General features: G+C 45.6%; 1 protein-coding gene across 11 annotated transcripts in view; it reads left to right on the plus strand.

Annotated features, from left to right (window-relative positions):
- Foxp1 (forkhead box P1) overlaps window positions 1-18921 on the plus strand; it is a 609381-nt gene that overhangs the window by 437325 nt on the left and 153135 nt on the right. The window contains exon 1 of one of the 11 annotated variants that reach the window (XM_075983356.1): window positions 775-1236. The exons of 8 other annotated variants lie outside the window; for them this stretch is intronic. The gene's annotated coding sequence lies outside the window, so the exon portion shown is untranslated. Of the gene's footprint in view, window positions 1-774; window positions 1237-18921 lie in introns of those variants that run through there. 2 more of the 11 variants (XM_075983353.1, XM_075983357.1) reach the window with 2 other exon arrangements.

Here is an 18921-nt window from a genome sequence, read left to right on the forward strand (position 1 = left end):
ATCTTCAGCGTCTGGATTTGCTTTCAGACTTGAATGTCTATCAAGCTGCCGTTGCTTTGAATGTGAGATCAAAAGAAGATGAATTCCAGTAAAAAAAAAAATTTCCTTCTATGAAGAAAAGATTGGGGCCTATGTAAACATCTCACTGACAGCTCCCAATGAGTTATTTTAGCCGAGTATTAGCACCTGCCTGACAGACAGGCCAGCGTTCCATGCTCAATAACAAATCAGATGCGTCTGTGGCAGAGACTCAGCCACAAGAGCAGTACATTTTAGAAAGGAAGCCTTTGCTGTATCCTTGTTTTCAGTTGAATATGGCTGTTCCACTCTTCCTCCCATTTTTCACTGACCTGCTACACCTCCTGTGGCTGGTTTTTTTTTTTTTAAATGGTACCTGTCAGGTTCTTCTGGTGACTGAAGACAGGACCTTAATAATCAGTTTAGGACAGGGTAAGGAGTACTCAAGCAGGCAAGCGGGCACTGTACCATACACAAGTAGTTTTCCTAATAGCAGAGGAGCTAAATGTGGAGGGAAAGCAATCAAACCAGATACAAGGCATATCCTTGGAATGCCAGATGTCGTGATCTTTAAAAAATATATGTGACTAAAAATCCTCTAAGGTCAGCAAGGTCTGAATTCATTCTCTCTCTCTCTCTCTCTCTCTCTCTCTCTCTCTCTCTCTCTCTCTCTCTCATCCTGCCTATGTAAATGTCACCACAAAAATATCTCAAGAGCAGGTTTCCTGAACCCTGTTGGTGTGTACTTGCCTCCTTGTGCGGGAGCTGTGTTTGGCTAGGGCTTGGTCTACCGGGGCACGCCATGTGTGCTGTGTCCCTGCTTGCCGTCCTGGAGTGATTTAGATACGTTGAACATTAATAGATTTCTTTAAGTGCTCCATACAACTTTGAAAATTACCTGCAAGCTCCAACTGATCTTCCAGCTTTGAAAGTGAAGAATTACTTGAGGAATTCTTGTGGTTTCCTTGTCATTGAGTGAGAGCCCAGCCAGCTACTGTGGAGACAAACCTCCCTGAGGTTGCCTACAAAGGGCAGTGTTCCAGTGTGTTTTCTCCTCGAGTGTGCTTCAGCCGCTCAGCACTTCCTGTTTATTCAAACATCTCTTTTACCACTCGGCAAACCCCCGCTTCGCAGAAACAGCCAGAGCTCATCCACAGCGAGACGGAACTGCAGAGGGAGACGGTGCCGGCTCACTCTGCCAAACTCTTCATTTGCTCTGTAAGTGTCCAGAGGAAAAAAAAAAAGAACATTTTCAATGGGTTAAACTTTTAAGCTGGGATCTTTGCTTGGGCAGACGTTCGGTAAAGGACAAACTGAGATGCTTCAAGTTGTTTACCGTGTGCTTCCTTCCTTCCCTCCCTCCTCTCTCCATCTAAGCCTTTTTTTTTCCTTCTTCTTCTTCCTTTTTTTCCACCATAGGGATCCTGCTAACTCCTTGTTAATTCTCTCTTGCTTTCACATGTGGCTTTGGCTCCGATCAGGAAGAATCAGCCAGTGTTGTCAGACACTTTTACAGGCTGGATGTAGATTGTAACTTTCCCCCTGCTGAATGTGCCGTCTGCTTTTTTTCTTCCTGTTATCTCGAGTCCTGAGAGAGTGTGGGGATGGTGCCTGTGACAGTGTGCAGAGTTGTCCTGGGAGGTTGACATCATGACACCGTCATCACGGGCGAATCGGTCTTGATAATATTTGTACCAATTTCATGCCAATAAAAGTCAGACTGCCGAAACACGCACGGTCATTATCTCATTCATATGACTATTGTTTAAACGGAGTGGGCTGCGGAGGGAAAGAGAAAGGCTGCCTTGCTCCCAGCAATGGTTGTTAACTGTGGTATCGGACCCTCTTTTGACCATTTTCTCTGTGAGTAATTAGCATGGCGGGCAAGCCCTGGCACTGGGGCTGGCAGAGCCTTGTAACTCTTGGGCTCTTCAGGAGAAATGGCTTTCAAACACATGGTATGAGCTTTTTAAAAATGGTTCCACCTTTTCCTGCCCTGGTCCACCCTCTGGCCTCTCTTCCCTCCCTCGACGCCCCCCCCCCCCCCAGCCCTGTTCTTCGGCTTCACTATAATTGGCAAGCCAGGTGCTATTTTTTTTAAGCTATGTACTGATGAGGGAATAGACAGGAAGTAGAAAATTGACTCTTTTGATCTTAAGAGAATTGCTATTATTCTGAACTTGGTTAGTCCTCAGACTAAATATCTATTAACTTCAGTATTTTCAACAGCATCTGTTAGGGCAGGAAAAGAAAATAGGGTTTTCATAGTCGTCCAAACCGTCTAATAGGAGAAACATCGACACAAACAAGTCTCCCTGTGTGTCGCTGTGGCTGGGATGGGTTTGTTTTTTATTTTTATTTTTTTATTTTTATGTTCAGAAGTTGTTCTGCTTTGCAGGAGGGAGAAAAGAAAAGATGTTTGCCACTGCCTTAAGGCCAATTTGTTTAACAGTAGGAGTAATTGCGGGGAAGATGGGAAGAGTGAGTGAGGTTATATTTACTCAGATGGCAGTGTAGGTGTGGGCCCGAGCAGTGTGGGAACAGTGGGCTGCTTTTCTCGCTCTCTCAGCCTGTTTGATGACCATCAAATTTCCCAGCTCGCTGATTTTGTTTTTTCTGGATGGCATGTTTGATTATTTATCAGAAGGGAAGGGAGGAGGTGAGGTTGGTCACAATAAACATGTGACCAACGTCTGTTTTGTTTTCCACTCTGAAAGCCATGCCCTTTACCAGACACACAGAAAATAATAAATGCATTGTTTTAGGATAAAAGGAAACTATACCCGTGCTTTTTTTTCTTCTCCTTTTCCCTTTTCTTCCCCCTATAGACAAGTGAGTTAACCCTTCAGGCTCAGGAGCTTTTTCTCTTTATTTTTTAAATTTCCTTCTGATACTTTGTCAGGCTTTGTAGTAAGAATGAATTTAGTGCAGTGGATGGGTACAGATTCCCAGGATTAGCGGTTCGATGCTTTGGAAGGTCTAGATGCCTGCACCGCTTAGTGCCACTGCGTTGTGGTATATTGTGGCTCGCTTTAGTAGGAATCCCATCGCACTAATAAACAGCTGTTATAGCTTTGGTGACGGCGAAGGTATTTATTTAGTTAGTTGTTTGTTTGCTTGTTTATCAGGTGTTTTCTGTTTTATCTGACACTAAGGATTGAACGCAGAGCTGCGTGGATACTCTTCTCCCCGCCTCCTCTTCCTCTGAGCACTCATCACCAAGGGGTTTGGGGGGTTTTAAATCTCAACTGTGAGCAGCTCAGCTAAAGGCTCATGGATGAGTGTCTGTGACTCGTGAAGAACATAGTTAATGCCAGCCAGTGTTTGACTTCTCCCTAAAGGCTGTCACGTGCTATGAGAGAAGAAGTCCACTTGGGCCTTGGTGTCCCTCAGAAATTCCTTTTCGGGCAGGAAATAGTTGAGCACTTGCCTGGTAGGCGTATGGCTCTGGATGAAATCTCTAGTTCCTCCTGATGATATGCATATATATTCTAATAGTATGCTAGATTATGCTAGTCTCTGCAATTACCTATTATTTTTCCACAGTCTTCAAGACTGTTTGCAAGTACTCCAGAGTCCAAGGGGAAGTCCCAAGCTGAGATTCAGTGTAGATCTAAAATTATCTTTTCATTTATCCCCTCAGGTTTTTAAGTGGGATTGGCATGGTTGCCTGTGGGCATTATCTGGGCATAGGTACACCTGCTGGTACCTTCTTTAGCAAAGGAGTCAGGGTTCCCAAAGGAATACCCTCACTCAGACTCATCCTTTCACAGGGATGTGCATGGGGCCCCAACCTGGGGGACTAGCCCAGGCAGAGGCAGCCCTGTTAATCACAGCTGAAATCTGTGTGTTTGCCTATACTGTTTGGGAATGTGAACTGAAAATATGCACAGAGAGGGATTCCCTCTCCATTGACTATATAAGGAAGAGTGCAGCCAAGTGCCGATACAGCATGGCTTCCACTTGGCTGGCCCTGCCTTGGGCTTGGGGATTGCGGGAGCTTTGCTATGGGGAGGGCAACAGTGGGAACCAGTAGCCCGTCCGCCTCCTCCCTTGTCATCTTGAATACTCCACAGAGGCTGTTGGGTTGGATAATCATGCTTTGTAGTTCTGCAGAGCCTTTTGTCTGTAGAAATCAAAGTGCCTGACTAATGTGAACTTGTTGATACTCAGAACACCCTTGGGACATCAGTAGGCTGAAAAAGGTGATCCCACTTTTGAGGTGGGAAAAACGTCCTGTTGTTAAAATCATTTACAGTTCCGGGGTGTGTCTGTATGAGTGCTGAGACTGGACCTGCCCAGGGGTGACTTGGAGAGTAGGAAAAGCCTTTTCTTTCCCCTGCTGAGTCAGGTTCTATCTGACTGCAGATCGTCACCATATGAGAAAGTGTTCTGCCCTGAAAAAAAAAAAAAACTCCCTTGAAAAGTTTGTGAGATGATGATGGCAGGCGATGAGGACTGGGCCTGCTAAGTACTCATCTATTTCTGGTGAGAGTTGGGATATGATTGTTTTTGTATTTTCAATATTCAGCATGAGCTGAATATCCTGGGTTTTATTTTGTTTTACATACATGGAGGATGGTGATGTTGGAGACAAACTCATGAAGACACTGTCGGCTATGAGTCGGTTGCAACTTGCTGTGTGGTTTGGTTCTTTGTGGATGTAAGATCCGAGCCCTTTTATTCACCCAGAATGTTCTGAGTGACTGAAGCCCTGGGCTGCAGTGACCTCTCTGTGGCTCCCAAGCACATAGGGAAAAGTTACTTGGATGCCGCTTGCTGTTCTAAGCCTCAGATGGACAGGAGTTTGCGATATACAGTACAGTGGTACTAGTTAGATTATTTTGGTTCCTAATAATGTTTGTTTGTTGGAATCTGGGTATAGAAGTTAGATCTGAAAAGCCCTTACATTTTAGAAGTGACTTTCAAAGAACCTTCATGATTCTAGTGTGGCTCAGGAACCTGTCTTTTCAGCAGCCCATCAAATGTTGACAGTGTGTCACGGGCGGGTGGTGGTGTCCTGCTTGTGCTTTATTGTTTTTTTCGGAACTCATTCACTCTTTTTTCTGCCTTTAGCTGTGTTAATTATGGCACGGGTTCTGGGATTTATTCCTGTCCTTGCTGTTAAGAAGACACCAAGGCACAGGAAGGTTTCGTGGCTTGACCAAGCTCACACAGCAACCAGGTGTAAAGAGGGACTTGGGTCCAGCCACAGTGACTGGTTATCACTTAACCACCCTGCAAACTGCTTCTGTAGAGATATGCTAATGTGTTAGAAAACAAAGTCACCCGATTTTAGACTTGTAATAATTCTCTCAGGGTCAGTAATTCCCCCAAATTCCCAGCAAATCATTATTTCTTCATGCTTGCAGACTCAAGTTCAACCATATGCTAAACTGTGGTCACTGGGAGTTCCAGAGGTCACTGTCACTCCCTGAACATGGTTGTAAGCACAGTTATGCACCAGCCAAGCACAGTTTGGTTTTTAATGTTTCTTCAGTTCTTAATTCAAGCAGGGTCCCACTGTGTAGCTCAAAATCAGGCCCTAACCCTAGCCCTCTTGCCTTGGACTTCAGAGTGCTAAGGGTGTCAGGCATAAGCTCCTATGACTGATATTTTGTTTTGATTTTGCTTTTAGGATTTTACTTTTTTTAATTTATGTGTTTATGTGGGGGAGGGGTTGTGCCTTGAATTCAGTGCCTGAGACCTGAGGCATCAGATCCTGCAGAGCTGGAGTTGAGAGGTGTTTGTAAGCAATCAATATGGGTGCTGGGAATTCAACTTGTGTCTTCCGCAAGAACAGTATGAGCTCTTAACTGCTGAGCCATCTAGCCAGCCTTGCCTGGTTTGTTTTCATTTTTTTCTTAAAAAAAAAAAAGTCCTTTTAATTCTTTGAGCAATAGCTTCCCCCAACCCCATCTAATTTTCTATTGCTGCCTTCCAAATCTGCCATAAGGATAGGCTCTTTTAAAAATATGGTCACTGTGCAGTAGCTTTTGCGCTGGAGGGAGAGATAGCACTGTAGAAAGCTAGTCTGCTGTGTGCCTCTCGGGTTCCAGCCTCAGTGGAGGAGGGATGGAGGAAGGAGCCAGAGGGATGAAGAAAAAACAAGTTACTTTTGAGTATACTCCTTTCACATTTTTAAGAAGGTGTGTGTGTGTGTGTGTGTGTGTGTGTTATGTCTGTGTTGTGCATATCTTTTAGTGTGGGTGTGTCTAGAGGCCAGAGATTAATGTTAAGGATCATATTTGATCACACTGCTTTCTGGAGACAGCTTCTCTCACTGAGCCTGAAACTCCCCCATTGTCTTTAAGAATAGGACCAAAGGCCTAGGGGATCTTCCTGTCTTCCTTCCCCAACACTAGGGTTGCAGACACATGTCTCATGTGTGCCCTTTGTATAGGTTCTGGAGAGCGAAGCTTAAGTCCTCATGTTTGCATGGAAAATACTTTGTAGACCGAGTCATTCCCTAAGCCCCCTCAATATCCTCTAAATGTGCCTTGATTTTTCTTAAAGATTCTGCCATGCCAGCCAGGTAGTTCCATTTCCACCCAACAGAAGAACACGACAGCCATGCACTAGGGCTACAGAGGGCATGCACTGGTGACGTTCTTGCAGGACGATGAACGGATTCTCTCTAGCCGTGTGACTTTAGACACAGGATATGAAGCAGTTTAGAACCAAGGAAGACCCCGAATTGGCACTCAGGAATTGGATAATTGATGCCCTTCATTCCTTATCGGGTGTTCCTGTCAGTACAGTCGTCTCCCTCTGCTGGCGCGCACTCTTTGCTTTTACTAGCCACACAGATTCTTGGTGTACATTGTGCTAATAGTGTCGGTTCATTCGGCGGCCAAACTCCACCTGTTCCTGAACTGAGGACTTTCTGTGTGCATGTCAGAGAGTCTGTACGGTTTCATCTCGCTCTCTGTTGTCATCTGTCAGCTGCATAGCGTGCTGCCTCCTGGAACGGTGAGAACTCAGCGTGGTGATGAGTCTTCAGTGCTTAGTGCTTGCCTGGTGAAAATACTCAGCAGCTGCACAGTTGGGGTGGCACGAGGTTTGTTGTTGCTAGCAAGCGATCTGCAGAGTTCTGACTGGCCTTGAAGTTGCTGTGCAGCCCCAGGTGACCTTGAGCTCCTGCTCCTCCTGTGTGCGCCACTCAGTGGCTGAGATTCCTGTCACCTGTCACCATGCATGGTCTCCCTAGAGCTGAGGATCAAACCTAAGGCTTTGTGCCAGCTAGGCATGAACTCTACCAGCTGAGATACCCCCCAGTACTTTTGAAATCATTGTCTTTATCCTCAGTGATCAAAGCTCAGAGCAGTTTGAACAGTGTAGCTATTTAACAACCCCTAGCTCTGCTGCTGGGGGTAGTACATGCCTTTAATCCCAGCACTTGAGAAGCAAAGACAGGTGGATCTCTGAGTTCGAGGCTAGCCTGGTCTACAGAGCAAGGGCCAGGGCAGACTTCCAAGCTATAGAGAAACCCTGTCTCAAAAAAACAAAAATAAAACCAAAAAAAAAAAACAACTAAACCCTAGCTCCACCACTCTATACATTCATTTGTGTGTGTATATATATATGCATTTTAATGTATAATTATAATAGAGTGTGAGAATATACAATGAATTCAAAACCAGAGCTGTGCCAGACATGGTGGCACATATCTTTAGTCTTAAAAGCACTGGAGAGGCAGAGAAAAGCAGACCTCTGAGTTTGAAGCCCTTCTATTCTGTGTAATGAATTCCAGACTGGCCAAATAAAAATAGAAATTAATTAAATGGTGAAGAAGAGGTTGAAGGCGGGGCTGGGGTAAAGGCTTAGTGTGCAAAATACGTGCCATCCTAACCTGAGAACCCAAACCCACATAATGCCCATTGCAGTAGCAAGCATTTGTAATTCCAGAGCTGCTCTGCCAAGAGGGGAGGCAAAAACAAGAGAAGCTCTGCAGGTTCAAGGGTCACATAACCAGGCATGCTCAGTAGAAAAGCAACAGAGTCCCTATCTCAGGCTAGAAAGCAAGTCTGCCCCCCAAGCTTGTCCACTTGGCTGCACATGTATGCTGTGCTGCACGCCTACCCAAACTCTCTCACGTGGACAGAGACAGACAGACAGACAGGGAGAGTGTGAGAGAGGGAGACAGACGGAGGGGAGTGGAGAGAGAAAACAAACAAAAAAGCTGGACCAGAGATCGTCTGTCCCTGAAAGCCAGCCCACGTGGGTCCAGAGAGGTAATTGAAGGCATAACTTGAGACATATGTCTAGGTGCAGCAACTGCTACTGACTGGGTTTCAGGGAAATTGTGAATTTCAAAAAGGAAAAAAAAAAAGAAAGACAATCTGTGTTCTGAGACTTGGAAGAAATAGTTGGTAAGTAAACTGCCGGTGAGAACTTAACTAACCCTCAGATCTCACATTTGAAAATAAGTTGAAAATATTTTAAAAGCCAGGAGTGGAGGTGTGCACTTGTAGGGAGGCAGGGACAGGCAGATCCCCAGGGCTGCTGGCCAGCCAGCCTAGCCTATTTGGTGAGCTCAGACCAGTGAGAAACTCTCCACTCAAATAAAAGGTGAGAAGTGACATCCAAGGTTGGCCTCTGGGCTCAGCACAGACACCACACACCAGGAACAGGCACAGGTTTACACAATCAAAGGAGTACATCTGTGATCTCTTTAGTGCTTCCTTAGGAAAGGAGGGTTGTTTGTTTGTAATTTAAATTCTTTAACTTGGCTGGGTGCGGTGGTGGTATGTACCTTTAACTCTAACAGTTGGGAGGCAAAGGCCAGTGGATTTTTGTGAGTTTGAGGCCAGTCTGGTCTACACAGTGTGTCCTAGGGCAGCCAGGGCTATTTAGAGAGACCCTGCCTCAAATAAATAAACAAACAGATGAATAAATAAATGAATAAATAATCAAGTAATTAAATATAAAATTTAAATTTTTTGAAAATTGCATACTGTATTTAAGTCATTCTTGTCATTTTCCTCTTCCTGTGCCCTACCCCTCCCTCTTGAGTTTCTGACTTCTTCTTCTGTATATTGTTATACCCAGTCACTCAAACACAACCTGCGGAGTCTGCTTAGTGATGCTCTTAACGTACATATGTTTAAGGATGACCACTTATGAGTGCATAACCTATCAAGGGTTTATCATCCACCGCCATTCTCCCTCTCTCAGCAACCATTGGTTGCCTGTAGCTCTTCATCTTGGGGTAGAGCTTGTGAAATTTCTCCCATCAGCTGGTGCTGTCACTATGTAGGTCTTGCTTGGGCAATCTCGTTGTTGAGATATCCTGGGTGCAGCCCCCCTGTTTCCATAGCGCATCATGGTTCCTGGCTCTCATAATCTTTTCACCCCACTCTTCTGAAGTGTGTTTCTTCCACATAGCGGTTGCGTTGTTGACATGTCGGCTGGAGCTAGGCATTGCCAGAGCCTCAGTTCTTCACATTTCGACTAGTTGTGGATCTCTGTAATGGGCCGCATATCCGACGAAAATCTTGGCTGAGGCAGGATGTGAGACACACTCACCTAGCTCCTCCAGTTACTTTTCAAAGAAATCCACTGTGCTGGCAGCTTGTCCCAGATGGCTTGAAGAGACCCTCGGGGAACAAGGGATGGTCATGACTGCATCTCTGTCCCTAGAGCAGATGGGGACAAGGTGGCCAGATAGGTAAGAACATACAGGGAGGAGAGCTGGGGATGCCTGGGCTGGTGAGTTTTCACAGCAGGAGACTCTAGGTAGCTGCTGGGGTCAGAGCAGTGTTGTTCTCCCGGGCCTGAGAGTATCATTAAACTCGGCTTCTTGATAGAAGTAGCTTGCCAGCAAAGACAGGTGTGGTGGAGATGGGTGTTTGGTGGCCTTGGACACGTAGGCCTGCCAAAGTGACAGTCACTCTAAGCATCCTGGGAATGGAGAGATTGGTTGGGAAAAAAAGAAGGTTTTTTGTTTTTTTTTTCCTGTGGGGGGAAAAAGACTGTGAGGTTAAAAAGCATGCTACTATAAAAAGGCCATTTCTTGTCCTGAACACAGAAGGAACCAAGGCCACTCCTGTTTTGGGCTCCCGGTGTCACTGCCATCTTTGGGCTAATCAGTGACCTTGTACAGTTTCAATATCTAGTTCTCTGGAGACAATGTTTGTTTGTTTTTGTTTTTTGGCCCTGGCACTCAATCCACTCATGACCTTGAGCTAGTCACATTTTTTGTTTTTCTACTTTGAATCAAGAGTCATAAAACTTTCCTCATCTCCCTGAGGATGGCAGGCACTGGAGACGAAACAGCAGGGGGTAGCTAACATCAGAGTGCCTGGGGATGGGGACCCACTCAGCAGCAGCTTTACTTCAGCTGAGTTCTCTGTGTACAGCTGGGCAGCTGAAGGTCCTTTCGTTTGCCTAGGTCCTTTTTGTTATCTGTGCCTGTGGTGCTGGGAGTCAAACTCAGGCCTTTTTGAGGCAAGCACTCAATCTCTGAGGTGCAAGCTCAGGCTCAGCCCTTAAAGTGTTACCAGACGTGAGAGAGAGAGACAGAGAGACAGATTGGCTTTCTCTATAGCCCTGGCCATCCTAGAACTCTCTCTGTAAACCAAGTTTGCCTGTAAGGAACTCAGGGATGCACCTGTCTCTGCCTCCCGAGTGCTGGGATTAAAAGTGCATCTACCACTGCCCAGCTCTGAGCCTCCATCGCCAAAGGTCACTGCTGTTTTCAGTGCTGCTTTATGGAGGTCAGGAGACAGGGTGCTCCTCCTTTCCTGCAAATGCTTTCTCTTCATCATCAGTCTGATTTGGGCAGCTTTTTTCTTCTCCTTGTTTGTTGGTTTTTGCTTGTTTTCCTTTTTCTTTCTTTTAAGAAATAATTTATTTTTATTTTATGGGCATTGGTATTTTGCCTGCATGTGTGTCTGTGTGAGGGTGTCAGATCCCCTGGAACCGGAGTTACAAATAATTGTGAGCTGCCGTGAGGGTGCTGGGAATTGAACCCGGGTCCTCTGGAAGAGCAGCCCATGTTCTGAACCTCTGAGCCATCATCTTTCAAGCTCCCTGTTTGTTTTCTGTCTCTTCTAGAATGTTACCTCTAAACCATTTTCAGTCTTTGCATTTTCTTTCCTCGTCTTTTTATTCTTTCTCTTCTCCCTCCTCTTCCTTCTTTTTCTTCATTCAGATTTTAGGCAAGAGAAAGGCCTTTGGGGAGCAAAGCCTTCACAGGTGTTCACTGCCTCTTACAAAAAAAGGAATCTCTCTCTTTTTCTTCTCTCCCATTCCACCAGGTGTGTGTGTGTGTGTGTGTGTGTGTGTGTGTGTGTGTGTGTGTACAAGAACTCTGTTTCTATTCGAATCACAGAAAACCCAGTATACTTTCAAACACACCTAGAGTTTTCAAGCTTCCCCATTAACCAATCAGAATCTGTGGCCCCAAAAGATGTGAATCTTTATTAGTCATAATGAATTGCTGGGACTCAACCTCATAAAAAGGGTGAGTCAAAAAACAGGGGTTAATATCAGGAGTTATAGATCCTTTGATTGATTTATCCTCACATTTGACCCCTGTATTTCCTGTCCTGAGCACTGAAAAAGGTTTATACCATTTACTCAGTACTTTTTTTTTAAGTCTGGACTTTAACAAGGGGACAGCAGCACTCGATGCATAATCCAGCTCACAGTATTTACTTCCTTCATATATATTGTATTGTGTGTGTGCCTGGTGTACACATGACTCTGTGTAAGGTGTCATCTTTCTTCTTTGACTCTCCATGTTCCTTCTTTTTTGATAATTTATTTTTATTTTGTGTGCCTTGGTGTTTAGCCTGCTTGTATGTGTGTGTGAGGGTGTCAGATCTTGGAGTTACAATCAGTGCTCTTAACTGCTGAGCCATCTCTCCAGCCCTCTCTCTCTCTCTCTTTCTTTTTTCATTATTCATTTTAATTCATTTAATTTGTTTGGCGTTTTATCTGCGTATGTCTGTGCACCACATGCATAAGTTACAGGTGTGAGCCAACATGTGGGTACCGGGAATTGAACCTGGATCCTCTGGAAGAGCAGTCAGTGCTCTTAATCACTAAACCATCTCTCTAGGCACTATGTTATGTCTGGAGACAAGGTCTCTCACTGAACCTGGAATTTGCTGTTTTGCCTGGTCTAGCTTGGCTAGTGAACTCCAGGGATCCTCCTGTTTCCAGTGTCTGGATTACAGACTTGAGCTATCACACTTGGCTTTTGTCCTGATGCTGGGGACCCGGCCCCAGGTCCTTGTGCTTGCTCACTGAACCATCCAGCCACCTCTCTAGCCTCCCAGCTCACATTTTAGGTGGTTCCCAATAAACTTGTGTTTTGCCCTAATGATCACATTGCCTGAAGTCGTAGCCCCCAGGCTGTGATCTTGTCCAACTCCCATGAGTTCAGCAGGCTGGGGCTTGGGCAAGGCCGAAGTGGAATCTCTCCAAAGACAACTCAGGTGCAGGAGCCTTGGCGCGGGTGACTCAGAGTCTGGCACTGGCTCCAGTGAAGGGCAGCCAGCTAGTGCTCCGACAAGGTGGTTATAGGTTCCTGTGTCCGTAGGAGGAGAAGGATGGGCTGGCATGTTCCTTCTTTCTTACTGTCTTTCTTAAGAGACTTCAAACAGACTTCCTGAATGTTTATAGCCATTAAACTTATTTCATTCAATTTTGCAAGATCATAGATTGACCTTTTTTTTTTTTAAATCTCATGAAAATTCTTAGTCTTTGGCGGGAAGTATCCTCTGCGTGCCTTCCAAATAGAAAGACGTTAGTCATAATCGCTGGTGAATAAGGGGTATGTTGACCCCTGCTGCTCCCTAGCTCTCCATTAGGGGTGTGGCCTGGAGCAGAACCCTCCCCCTGTCTGGGCCTTCTGATCTCTCTCCAGGTGTCTGCAGTGGCACTCTGGTCCCAGCATTAATGCTGAGGAGCTGCTGTGGCGGCAAGCCCGCTTCCCATCTTCTCCCTTTCTTCAAAATAAAATAGAGTCAGACACAAAATATCACTGGCCATCTTCCATCCTAATGGCATTCAAACACGGAAGAGTGTTCCCCACCTTTTCTGCTGCTGTGTTTGGAAAACTTGCTCAGTTCTGAAGTGGAAAAGATAAATAAAGTGAGGGATGTACTCAGTGATTGTCAGCACGATGCCTACTCTGTATGTGGCATAATCAATATGAAATCAAGTCAGTGCAGGTGTGTGCGGTCCGGCATGGAAGAGTGTAATGCAGAAAAGTGCTGGCTGGGGTGGGATCCAAGAGTGGTGTGGGTGCCTGGAGATGGCTCCTCTCCCCACGTGACCTAGGAACCACCTTCTTGTATATGTAGGATACGTTTTAACTTTTTATGTGCCGCCCCGCCCCGCCCCGCCTTTTTGAGACAGGACAGGATCTCACTCTGTTATCCAGGTTGCCTTGGAACTTACAGAGATCTGCTTGCCTCTGCCTCCCCAGGACTGGGATTAAAGGCTTGGGCCACCCTTCTCAGCCCTCTTTGATTATATCCCAGACAGTGTCAGACTGCTGCTGAGATGTGGTTGGGTCCTGATTCTCATCATGTCTGTCTTCATACTGTCCCTTCACCTCCTTTGCAAAGACTCTGGGCCATTTTAAGAAACCCAGGCAGGATGTCCCATCTAACGATCTCCTCGGGATGCCCGTGCTGAAATCTCAGGGTGCTTGCCCCAGCTGTCAGGACTGAGGGAGGGGCTGCTGAGAGAATCTTCGGGCTACCTCCAGGTGACTAAATTAACAGTGTCCCAGTCAATCTCACGCTGTACTCTGCTCCAGCCGCTTCAAAGATTCGTGTCTGCTGGATTGACCAAAAGTGGCTGTCTGGAATCCATATTCCTGTTTGAGTATAACAGATTAGACCCAGACAGTGTCGGTCTGGTTTGAGGGGTTTGTGGGAGACTATTATACGGCTGTTAACCACCCGGACTTGTAGAGAGAACATTTTATTCCATTTGGGCATCAGTAATAGAACCTCATGGTTTGTTGGGGACCTTTCTTGCTCAGTGTGTCTCATACTTACACAGCCACCTGCATGGTTGGCTTTCCTTGGACATCTAATATTTTCCAGTCACTAGAATGCTGGTGTGAGATCAGCCTTTTCCCCCAAAGGCTCCATGTGAAATGCATTGTCAGTGTTTTGGAAGATCCAGTGTGGAGAAGTAGGCAAATGACCCCGTCAGTACAGTGCTTTCTCTTTGGACATAAGCGACCTGCGTTCTGTTCCCCAGCGCTCACCGAAAAGCTAGGCAAGATGTGGGTGTTGTGCTGGCGAGGCGGAGACACGGTGACCCCTGAGGCTTGCTGAATCAGTGAGCTACAGGTTCAGTGTGGAAACCATGTCTTCAAAAATAAAGAGGAGAGCTGGGCAGTGGTGGCCCAAGTGTGAGTTCCAGGACAGCCAGGGCTACACAAAGAAACTGTGTCTTATACTCCCCATCTCCCTAAGCTCCCCCACCCCCCAAAAAGAAAGTGGAGAATGATTGAGGACATTTTATATAAATCCCTGGTCTCCACATATACTTGCCCACATAGTCAAACACACACCACACACAGAGAGAGAGACAGAGAGAGAGAGAAAAATATACCATAGTTTGGAGAATTTGCTGCTTCCGAATGCTGCTGACTCTGTAGCCCCTGCAAGCCATTGTGGTTTCTTAGCATTCCCTCCTGTGGAAGGCTCCAAGGGAGATGGAGATATGGGTTTCCCACAGGCTGTCTGCGGAGCACTGTCCCCCATGAGCGCTAATCTTTAAGGCCATTCTGTCTACTATGCCTCAAAACAGGAGGTGAGTGACTTGCTGGTGGGACCTGTGTGTGAAGAGGGCCAGAACGAGGTGCAGTGTTGGATGTCTTTCCTTCCAAATTCCTCACACTTTTTAAAAACATGTGTATGATTGCTTGTCTACAAGTGTGTGTGTGCCGCATGTGTGCCTGGTGCCCATAAAGGTCAGAAGAAGACATCTAACCCCTGGAATTAGAGTTACAGATGATTATAAACCGCCGTGTGGGTGCTGGGATTCAAACCTGGTTCCCCTGGAAGAGCAGCCAGTGTTCCTAATCACCCAGCCATCCCACCCCTGCGTGTGCAGTGGCTGTTACTAGCCAGGGAAAATACCTGAGAAACAGGTTTTGTCTCGAGGGGTATGAAGAATCCAGAGGAGAAAGTAGAGGAAAGGTGACCAACTCTGACCTACTTCTAAAGCTACGAAAGGGGGAAATTCCTAGTGTAGACAGTGGATCGCCACGTCACCCCTGGCCAGTCAGGTACATGCCTTTGGTGGGTTTTGTTCTTATTTGTTTTTTTTTTTTGAGGTCCTGTGTATTGAACCCAAGGCTCCACACATGCTAGACAAATTCTCTGTATGTGCACTAGACACACCCCCACTCCCAAACCCCCCACCCCCGTGTAAGACTCTCACTATGGTAGCATTGACTGGCCTGGAACACCCTATTTTGCAATGCTTACCTTTAACAGGTTTTCAGTAAGTAGCCCAGACTGGCCTTGAGTTTGTAATCCTCCTGCCTTAATCCACGCAGTGGCTTGGATTACAAGCCAGGTCCTGCACCACTGAGAGGCTGTCAGTTACCTGATGGAAACCCCACATACGCAGGAGTTTATGTTCAGTTTCTCATAGTTTCGGCTTTTGAAGCACATGGATGTGTTTTTTATCTTCCAGTTCCTTCTGAAAAACATATAGGTGGTTGTGAGCTTCGGGAATGGCTAATTCACAATCCCTTTGCCTGTTAACTAAACTGAAATTGTCTTGAGGAAGCTGACTTTTAAAGGATAGGCTTAGAGAAATTTCCCTCAAGCACAACAAACAAAACACAAGTTAAGCAGCACAAACAAGCAGAGAGCAGATCCGGACAGGGTTGCCGAGTCCTCTCCCATAAAGAAGGGACCGTCTAGGAAGTTACTGTTAAAAGTTAACTCCAAAGTCATGCACATGTGTGTCAATATATTGCTCTTTTGACTTTTCCCTACTCATTTAAATGGGTAAAATCTCTGCTCGTTTTATGAATTCAAGCGGAGCAGATGATGGACTGAATTTGGCCTATAGTCTATATTGTGTGGGACCGTGACCCAAAACTTTCCAGGCACCTTTTTTATTTTTGGAGGACCTCCAGGTGTTAATCTCATAAGACAGACCACTAAGTGTATTACGTAAAATCTCTTCTAAAGGTTTCTTCCTTCCAGCTTGCTTTACGTATGTGTGTGTGCTTGCAAAATCTATATTTTATGTAAACATGTTAGTAGCTCTTTAAAGGCGGTAAACATGTTTTTGAGTACCAGCTACCTTGATAAACATGCTAAACATAGGATTACCTGGCCCCTCGTCTAAGCACCTGCTATGAACCTGAGACACATGCCGGAGGAAAAGATCCTTGGAAGAAGCAGGTGGCACTCGTTTACTTCAAAAGAGAAGGCATTGTTGAGAAGGGGACCATCTTGAATCCAGAGAATGAAGACATATTGCAAACGCCCAGGTTCCAGGTTGCTATGGAAATATAACCAGGCAAAGTAGCAACCCACCCCATAGCTTGCAGGCTCTGCGTAGACACTCAGAGATGGCCCTGGACCTTGGCATCTCTGATCCCTTGTGCTGATAAAGAAGGGTCAAAGCCAAGCAGCAGCCAGGCAGTCAGTCCAGGTGAAGGTTCTGCGCATGTGCACTCCCGTTTCTGCAAGTTCACAGGGCTGCTTCTAAGTGCAGGCTTTATCAGCTGCTTCTGTGGGGTGACACCCTGCAACTGAGCCTTTATTGTAACCTGATCTCAGTGCTCAAATACAGCACAGAGTCGTCCAGTGCCAGGCAATTGTCACATCTTTTATAAAGGAAGTGTTGATTCAACCCAGCCAGGAAGAGCCACCAAGAGTGAAAGGTCTCCAGAGATGGGATTGGGCCATTCACGTTATTTATATTAGCGCTTAGCCTGGAACATGAGCCAGGATGCTATGTGCTAGAAAAGAGAAGCCCTTTGATTTATTCATGTCCTTGCATACGAATGCTCTCACCTCTTCTTTTCTTCCTCTTCTTTCTTCCTCCTCGTCTTCCTGTCCTCTCCATCCCTCTCTCATATGTATACAGACACGTATGTATCCACATACTTAGTGTACTTCCAGTGAGTCTGGTTTTATCTTTTAATAGCACATAGAAATCTTTTCTCCAGTTGTCACTGAGACACTGTTAGGAAAGGAAGAAGATCTGTCCTTTCTCATTTCTCTGTGGTGCTAGAATAAAGATCATCTCCTGAAACTAAAGTACTGGAACCTAACATAAAGGGTGTCAATTTGTATTGATACATTGTGGATCAAAATGGCTGTTACACAGATCTGTGGGGCAGTCTTTCCAAATCTTCCTCAGGTCAGATCAACCTTGAACACAAACTAAGGTTGACCTTGAACTCCTGGTCCCTACCCCTCTGTGGTGGTTTGAAAGAAAATGGTCCCCAAAAGGAGTGGCGGCACTCATAAAAGGTGTGGCCTTGTAGAGGAGGTGTGGCCTTATTGTGGTAGGTGTGGCCTTGTTGGAGGAAGTGTGACACTGTGAAATAGGGCTCAGAGGTATCATATATGTTCAAGGTATACCCAGTAAAGCAAGGCAGTTCACTTCCTGTCACCTGTCAGTGAGGATGTAGGACTCTCAGCTTCAGCACCACTGCCTGCATACCACCACAATGATAATGGACTAAACTAATGAACCTGTAAGCCAGCCCAGGAGTTGCCATGGTCATGGTGTCTCTTCACACCCATAGAAACCCTAACTAAGACACCCTCTCCTTACTTTCTAAATCCTGGGATTACAACCCAAAGTCTGAGCATTAAAGCTTTGCAATTTCTTTTGTGGGCGACACCTTCAACTCCAGATGGCACAAGTTTAGATAATATGGAATTTGTGAAAACACCCCTTAGTGTCTGGATGTCAAAGCATACTATACAGTCACATCAATTAAGTTTTAAAATTCTTGTTGAGGCCCATGCTGGTTTTTAGTTTATTTTTTGAGAGTGGTATTTCCCCCCCTCCCCCGCCCTTTGCTCGCATATTCATAAGGCAAGAGAATTAACATGGGACATTTGTAACAGTTTTATACTCCAGTGATTTATTCTCTGCACTAATGTTCTCTCTATCCAAGATACTTGGAATTCCTTTCCTTGTTTTTATTCACTCGCAGACTCAACCCCCAAAGCCATTCTGTGTAACTCCATCTTTTGTTCTATCTTCTAGAGGTTAAATGATGTGTCCTTGGTAGACACACACATTCCTACAGCCCTCTCTGTGTTTCTGTCTTCCCTCCTTCTCCATGTGAAATGTGTGGGGAGCCTGGGGTTCATCATATGAGCAGATAAGTTCATATGGTCTGAAAAAGACATCATGGTGATGTGGGATTCCAAATCTTCCTCAGATCAGATCAACCTTGAACACAAACTAAGATTGACCTTGAACTCCTGGTCTGTACCCCTCTGTGTTGGTTTGAAAGACAATGGCCCCCAAAAGGAGTGGTGGCACTCTTAGGAGGTGTGGCCTTGTAGAGGAGGTGTGGCCTTATTGTAGTAGGTGTGGCCTTGTTGGAGGAAGTGTGACACTGTAAAATATGCTGTGAATATCATTGGTTAATAAAGAAATTGCTTTGGGCCTATAGCAGAGCTATAGGGGAACAGAGTTAGGGGGGTGCTAAATGAAATGCTGGGAGAAAGGAGGCGGAGTCAGAGATAAGCCCTGGAGCCCTGCCAAAGACAGATGCCAAAACTTTAGCCAGTAAGTCACAGCCACATGGCAATACACAGATTAATAGAAATGGGTTAAATTAATATGTAAGAGTTAGCTAATAAGAAGCTAGCGCTAATAAGCCAAGCAGTTATTTAATTAATATAGTTTCTGTGTGATTATTTCGGTTTCTGG

This window comes from Microtus pennsylvanicus, chromosome 8 (assembly GCF_037038515.1).
Source record: "Microtus pennsylvanicus isolate mMicPen1 chromosome 8, mMicPen1.hap1, whole genome shotgun sequence".
Taxonomy (NCBI): domain Eukaryota; kingdom Metazoa; phylum Chordata; class Mammalia; order Rodentia; family Cricetidae; genus Microtus; species Microtus pennsylvanicus.